Raw genomic sequence first — 8458 nt, 5'->3', positions numbered from 1 at the left:
GTGGACGTGGAGAAAACCTGGAAAACTCCATGTGACCAGCTCGTCCGAGCGAGGCGCGAATCCACGACCGAACTCTCAGTGTTTAGGGTACGAAGACCGGTCGGCCACTGGTGGGCGCTCTCTACGGTGTGATGAGCGCTATTTATATTTTATTTTTTTTTCAAAAGTTTAATAAATGTTTGCATATACTGTAGTTACTTGGATTGGCTTTTGTCTAGATTTGCTGACTGTACGCTGACGAATGAGTTCACCGTCACCACCTCGTAGCAGCGTTGGCCTTTTCTATGAAGGGGCCCGGGTGCGAGAAAGTTTTTGGGGCACTAAAATATTTTTCATAGGTAAAAATAGAGATTCAAAGTGCACGTATATTGCGTAATATGTTTTTATTTAAATATGCGATTTTTTTTTATTTCATTACCCGTCACCCCTCTAAAATAGTGCGTAGATGTTAATATGAAAATTTGGTAATTTTGCATTAATTGTTCAAATTAAAATAGTTTTATAGAAATAAACAGATATGAAATATATTTCATGTCGTAAAACAGAAACACTTCTACTTGTTTTGCTTGTTGACATACAATTTGAAAAAGTGCAGACTTAAAAATTTCCACTGTCGTCCTTTTGTCTTTCCTTAATCTCGAGAATGGAGATAGATGACCTGCACGACAGAAAAGTATGATGTACAGGAGCATGACACTACTAATTTGAAGTGGAGAGCTATGAATTTTAAATTAAATAAATTAAAAATTGTAGCCAGGCATTGCGACAAATTCACAATAAACAATTGCTCGTTTTAAACCTTGATCTTTTTAATTTTGAACTTCGAAATTGCGAGTGGAATATTAGAAATTAGTAATTATTACTGGAAATCTGTTTTATGTAAACGATTGTCGATCCACAAAATTCTTGAAATTTTCATATAATAAACTTTGCAAAACGAGTAAATTTCGGTTCAAAACGAAAAATTTGCGAAATAAAATTTCAAAAATTTTAAAGATGTACAGTACAACATCGTTCTGATATTTATAATACTTGTACATAAATATTAAGAGTCTATTGTGTAGTGTGTGTATTAGAACGACCCTTCAATCCGGTAACTTACTAATATAAATTAAAGTTGGCTTCCCTACTGAGATATTTTAATAAAATTTAAATTTTGTTTGTTGGATTTTACGTTATTGTGCGAAATTTAGCATAAAATGTAGAATGGCAACCTTTGTACTCACGTATCAGTACAATACTGAGTGAGTAATAATTACCAATTGTTTTAAATCGAAAACATTTAATTAATAAGAATATAATTACATATTAATTCCATACTTCTTTGCTGAAATAAAGAAAAGAATTTCTCTTGTAAACTCCACTAAAACAAACTCCTAGATTTTTATGCGTTATTTTTAGAAAACGTAGTATTACCCCTACCTATTAACCATGGCATCCAAGTAGAATGTAGAAACAGAGGTTTAACAGGAGAGTTTTAGAATCGAGTATTGAGGTGATAAAAGAACTTATCGTGAAGCAGGAATGCGGTACACAATGTGGCAGATCTGTTTAATAACAACGAAGCTATAACAACAAACGTGTCTAAAGGTGCGACAAAATTATCGTCCGACAGAACGCATGCTATTAAGCAATGGGAGAACTCGTGTGAATAAGACAAATGCAATCGGATGGTTATGTCTGAATGGATTATTTGTGAGAAAACTAATCACGAAAACGGGATGTTTTATTTTAAATAATTTAAGTATTTCTTTTCTTGTTTTCGGATTTAAATTTATTATTTAGGACATTTCATTGTGTTATTTTAATTTCTAATTTTAGGGTAAATTAGAGTAAAACCCGAAACTTCCTTTTATACAACTGATACGTTTTCATCTACTATTCTCATACAATAGAAAATAAATGTTCTCGTTGTTGTAATTTCGATATCACGAAAACACTTTCTCACAATTCCAGAAATTCTTTATTTCCGTAACATTAACACAATAATTACCAACTTCAAATGAAAAACAAGCCATTTTAATAAAATTTCAAAGAAATAAATATTAATGAAGTTAGGAATTATCTTATTCCTTCCAAGTGTAAAACATTTTATAACATTTATATTAATTACGATTCTCTCTGAAGTGATGTCTGATGTGAGTATTCAATGCGGATTTGCGAGAAAACTTTCGTAAACAATAATCACACTTAAATGGCTTTTCTCCCGTGTGAATGCGAACATGCCTTATCAAATCTTGTTTCAGTGTGAAGCTTCGGTTGCAGTGGTCGCAGGTATAGGTTTCCGTCTGGTATGAAACCTCAGGTGTCTTCGTAAATTGGAAGCTTCATTGAATCTTTTGCCACATAGCTGGCAACAGAATGGCTTTTCTCCCGTGTGAATCCTCTTGTGAGTTTCAAACTTTGACTTCCAACAGAATTCTTCCCCACAATTTTCACAGACAAACTTCTCTTTCATATCCTTTGAACGTTGGTTGGCGAAACCTAGGAGACACCAAATATTAAATTTCAATGTTAACGTTCAAAAGTAATCGATTATTATTAAGTACTGCAAAGAAACGCGCAAGTAATTTTTGGTAGCAATTACTTCACAATATCTTAAAAATAAATCTAAGTTTAATCAATATGAATAAGATTTGAGAAAAACAACTCCGTGTTTGCCTTCGAAAAAAGTTGAAAAAAATCGTTTATAATAGTGGTATTCAAACATTTTAGCAGTGCGACCCAAGGTAATTTTCCGCGACACCACTTGGAGTCGCGACCCATAGATTGAATAGCACTGGTTTATAACAATATTTTCCTTTTCCGCTGTCAAAAACTGTTCAAAAAGTTTATTAATCAACACAATCTTCGCAGTCTATTTGCTAAAAGGTAAATGTTTTTTTCATTTCAAATCCATTTCTTCAGAAGTAAATATTCATTCCTTTCTTCTAAACTTGTCCGAAACTTTTCGAGAGAAATGTTTGGCACTTCCAAGAAATATCTTAAAGAAAAATATAGAAATTAGTAAAGAATAATGTTTAATTTTTCCTGTCAATTAAAAAATATTTGAAATCCTTAACACGAGTAAATTTTAAATATACGAACGATCTTTCGCAATAGTTAAACGAGTGTTGCGAAATCTGAAAAATAAATGAGCTCTAGTTGTTGATGCTTTCATTGATGAGCCAGAACAAAATGATATCGCCATGTGAGATTTTCGGTAAGTTACTACCAAGCGGCTACTTCTGATTCAAAAAAAACGATACCGCCAAAACGCCAATCTCCACCTTTCAGTCACGTCCTGAGAACGAGGTACAGGAAAATAGCAAATTTTGGATTATTTCCTACTTTAAATTAGTAAATACTCAGTGAATTTATGAAATTCATTTATATATTCACTAGATTATCAAATAAAATAGTACGTAATTCGAAGAACAAACAATATTTACTTGGAAGCATCCCATTTCTTGTATTCAAGTTTATCATCAGAGCTTTCCTTTCTTCCAATTAAAGTTCTTCATTTTCTAATTACACAATTCGACATTCATGCTTTTTAATAATTGAAAAATCTTCAATCCTAAAGGTCGACGTCATTTCTTAAATGAAATCTTTTACAAATAATTTCGTCCCAAGAGTTCACGAAATATATTTAATACAGTAGAGCATCGATTATCGGACTCAATTGGAGACTGGGGTTGGTCGGATAACTGAAAAAACGGATAACCGAAAAGTAAGAAAAAATACATTATTAGTATAGTCTATTAGTATATCCCATGTAATTGGTATACACTGTATTAGTATATCGCTATTAACCTACTTCGCGTATTGTGGCCGGATGGCCGAGCGGTCAAGGTTAGCAGCCTGTCGCCCTGCGGGAACCGGGATCGAATCCAGACGAGTTGAAAATCCCCAGGAATTTTCCGGAGGGTGGTGCGTCCGGATATGTCGGTCCCCGTCCCTCACCACCAGGCCGAACCCATAATGAGCTTGCTGTATGAGGCCCTCTTAGGGGTGGAAAGAGTTACAAAAAAAAAAAACCTACTTCGCGTTAAATTTTCATTGATGTTAAGCCTAACAATTTTTTTTAAAAATAATAATCGTCGCTATTGTATCGTTAAAAATTATTTCTTTATTTTTCACAAAATAAATACAAAAATAAAGAAAAACAGAAAATTAAGACTGCTTTAAATCCTGGCCTCCCTTTCATGGTCGAATCAATGTTGCCTGCTAAAACACGCAAAAATAATATTAAAGTAGCCAAGACATAGCCAAATATTGTAGCGCCACATCACTAGCGGACATTTGAATTTGCCGACTAGAACGCGGTTGGTTAACAGATGTGACGGTTGATCCGGGGTCGAATAATCGATGCTCTACTGTATTAAAAATTGTTGTTAGTAAACAATGAAAACATTTATTTTACCTGAAGGATTAATCAAGAGAAGACAGTTTAAAGCCAGAAATGAAATATTTTTGTCCTTAAACCGTCCAATTAAATTATCTTTACTCTTATTTGCATAAAATATTTTAAATTTAATATATTATAATCACAACATTTAATTAAACTTTCGTAAATTATAACACATTTATTTTTAATTATAGTCAAACCTGTCTATAAAGGACCCAAGGGACCGTACAACTCTTTTGTAGTAGACAGGTTTCCGCTACATACAAGTTACCTACTATAGGTATCCCTGGATTAATGCGATTAATAATTTTCTCGGCGTTACCGCATATATCAAATCCATTTGTACCTCGTTATTCGACCGAACAATCATCACCTGCTACAACAGATTTTCGATTTGTTGCAAATTCAACGGCTTTTGGGACTTTACGTTTCGTATTCTTTAGTTCAAAATTTCGTGAACGAAACTTTCAAAACCACGTTTGTCACATTCGGAGTTTAGAAGCATCTTACCCATACACGGTACGAGTACTTCTTATTGTTTGTACAGCGGAATATTCTTTACGAAACTTAAAAAGCATGCATAACGTGTCCGATGTGCGTTTTATCTTTAGACATTTTGATTTTATTCAATCGAAACGTGATGGACAAACTTTAAAATAAGCTTCCAAACAAAGAATATAATCTCAAATCGAAAATAATGTGTTATATTTCACAACTTGTAATTACATCACTTATTTATGTTAAGTGAAAACAGGTGTTAATAAAAATAGGCAAAAACGTTCCGTTTAAATCCTAATAAAATTACTGTAATATTAGTCGTATAAATAAAGTATATTATGTATTGCTATTCTGTATTGCGTATGCCTATTTTTTGACTTTTTTAATGACTTACACATGCTAGGATTGACAACTTCTCATTAAATTTGTGTTAATTCGGATAAAGAGAGCTATTTTTCCGTTATACAACTCGATTTTCCTTTTTCCTTTCCGTTTCGGCTATATAGGGGTTAATTTATGTTAATTTTTGCAAAAAATTCGAGGAAACGAAGAAATTTTCCGTTAGTGACAGGTTTTCGCTATACTCGGGTTCCTTTATAGACAGGTTTATTGACTGTATTATAAAATCCCACGTTAACACTATTTTACAATAGTTTTGTGTTGTCGCAGTTCGTTGTTTACAAAACAATACGACAGTGTAGTTAGTCGGACGGCAATTTAGTTATATACACTACCGTTATACATATAATTGGATACAAATATACTGTTATAAATATTACCATTTAAGACTAATTTTAATTTATTCAATAATTTAAAAAATTATAAAATTCCAGAAAAAGACCCACCGAAACAAAATGGAGGCCAGCCAGAAATTTGAAAAAAACAACCTCCGTTCGGCTTAATTAATAAGTTCTAAACTTTTTTTTTTTTAATCTACTGATAAGTAGTGTCTTAAACGTAATTAAAATAAAGATAAATAATATTATTAATGTGTTTATGAGACATTTGCTTTAAAAAGAACCTACCTTTTCTCCATCTTTCGCCTTTGAAAAATTCGTTAGATTCCAACGGTCGTCTCTACGCGATAATCTCGAAGGTTACGAGAATATTTTTTGAATTTTGAATTATAAATTCGAATAAATATAAATCTTAAAATGTATTTAGAAATAAATAATAAATAATTTTAAGCCGTTATCATTAATATAATATTTTCAAATTATAAATAATGCGTCGAACGGAAGTGACGTCAGGGAAAAATTTATAAAACGAGAAAGCAAAGTCATTTATAAAAGTGTTAATGATTACGTCTATTTTACATTAATGTGAGAATCTGGAGTCGGGAGATTATGTTATTGACAAATTTATTTTAAACAATCGTTGAAATTTTATCTGTTTCGAGATTTGGAGAAGCTGAAAAAGAAACTTAAAAGAGTTTTTCTATGTAAACAAATCGTCAACAAGTCTTTCGGACGTCGAGGTTAGCAACTGCGATGAGGTGCGGGGCCATCGCTGCCTGTCATCGAACCGATAGACATTAAAAATTCGGATTGGTGAATATATCCGTGCTATCAAATAGAAATACCATACATTGCTTTACATTGTAACTCCTCAAATTGTGAAATTAATACAAACAGTGTAAAAATTCTAAGAAAGTAATTTAATTTTAAGAAAGTTAAAAGAACATTTAGAAATTAAAAAACTTCCTAGAAAACAAAAAATAAATGTTAATCGAAAGCTTGAAATTTCGACGGATTGGGGGACAATACTTTTTTACTAGGTACCAGTGGCTTACCGTGACATTTGATGATAGGGAAGCTGTAATTAATTATTATGCCTTTGTGTCCTTTTATAACCCTATTTAAAATTTATTTTGTATACTAGTACTTTCTATATATTAACAGGACTTATTATACTTGAAATTATGGATGCAGATATTTAGTCTTACAGATCAAAAATAATGTTCTTTATTTAGTTCATCTGTGAACTAAATACAGAACATTATTTTTGATCTGTAAGACTAAATATCTGCATCCATAATTTCAAGTATAATAAGTCCTGTTAATATATAGAAAGTACTAGTATACAAAATAAATTTTAAATAAGAAAGATGTGTTTCTGTAAGAAGCCGACTTTCAGGGACAATCAGTTAATTGCGCGTCAGTAACGGTCTAGGGTTCATTCGTACAGTACATGGGTGGTGGCTGTAGAGACAAAAACGACAAGTATCTGACAAAAACCGTTTATTTTAACATAAAATAAACATATACTATGTACAAAATGGTTTGCTTAACTAAATATCTGATGAAAACTATGCCTTTTCCGAAATTCGTTAAAATTTTATTAAAAAAATTAGTTTATTTTTGTACTTAAATAAATAAATTATTAATTCTTGCTGTATTCATTAACATTAAGATAATTAAAGGGGCAGGATTAACTATATACAGGGTTCCTACTCAACTTTTTGTTTTAAATTCCATGACATTTCCTGACCAACTTTGTACAAATTCTCGGACAGTACAGCACGTTGACAAAATAAAACGGCATACGACTTACTATGCAAATATGCTATTGCTTCTTTGACCTTTTAGTCAGTTATTTTTTCTAATTAACAGTTACAGTATATATATAATTGCTGAATATTTAAAATTAAAAATAAAATGTTTTATTAAATTAATCCACAGGCATAAATCTACGTAGCTTTGAAAAAAATAAAAAGCCATTATTTATTGTATGTACAGGGTGCGTGAAAAGTTCTGTCAATTTTATTTTTGTGCGTTTTTGGCATTTGTCGCTGCATTTTTTGTTATTTTTTATGATTTGATTGGACTGTACGTGCAATTTTGATCAAGAAAGTGCTCTCATCATGTTTTTAGTTTTCATTGTGCTAACGTCATGTGTCGTGAAAATAAACGTATCATCGTCGTCGAGTTGCACTAGTTGGGAATGAAGACAGCCGACATTGTTAGCGCAACTGGTTTCCAACAGAAGACTGTCTACAGGATCGTGAAACGTTTCAAGGATACTGGAGGGACTGTGGACCGTCCTCTGGCGGTCGTCCAACCTCCGCGATTACTCCGGAGAACATCAACAAGGTGCGATGCCAGATTCGTCGCAATCCGAAGGTGTCCGTGCGCAAAACAGCCAAGGAGCTCCAAATCAGCGAGGAGCAAGTCCGTAATATCGTCAAGAGGAAGCGGGAATTTTGCAGCTACAAGATCGCCCGAGTCCACTTCTTAAATGAAGCGATAAAGGCGAAAAGGCTCGAGAAAGTTCGCCGAATGTGTCGGCTGGTCGGCGCTGGTCGCTTGAACAAGGTGCTCTTCACCGACAAGAAGATTTTTCCCTCGAGCCGCTTCAAAACCGCCAAAACCATCGACAGCTGCTCAAGAAGAGTCAACAGAAGACTGTCGCTGCAAAAACCATTGGTCATAGCCATTTTCCGGCCTCAATCATGGTGTGGGCCAGCATCTGCGCCACTGGGAAGACGCCGCTGGTCTTCATCGAGCGGAACGTCAAGATCAACGCCGCCATCTACCAGTAACGGGTCCTACGCAACGTATTGGAGCCGTG

The 8458-nt window shown here is 33.4% G+C and overlaps 1 long non-coding RNA gene across 1 annotated transcript; it reads right to left on the bottom strand.

Moving 5' to 3' along the window:
* Positions 1-2236: 2236 nt before the first annotated feature.
* Positions 2237-5947, bottom strand: LOC136990462 (uncharacterized). Its single transcript, XR_010883063.1, has 3 exons — positions 5914-5947; positions 3432-3559; positions 2237-3283 (listed from the first exon to the last, which is right to left on the bottom strand). It is a non-coding gene; the product is annotated as an uncharacterized lncRNA (long non-coding RNA).
* Between the last annotated feature and the right edge of the window lie 2511 nt (positions 5948-8458).

This window comes from Centruroides vittatus, unplaced genomic scaffold (assembly GCF_030686945.1).
Source record: "Centruroides vittatus isolate TY-2023 unplaced genomic scaffold, ASM3068694v2 scaffold_932, whole genome shotgun sequence".
Taxonomy (NCBI): Eukaryota; Metazoa; Arthropoda; class Arachnida; order Scorpiones; family Buthidae; genus Centruroides; species Centruroides vittatus.
Note: the sequence above shows the minus strand (reverse complement) of the source record. Positions and strands in the feature narration are given on the sequence as shown.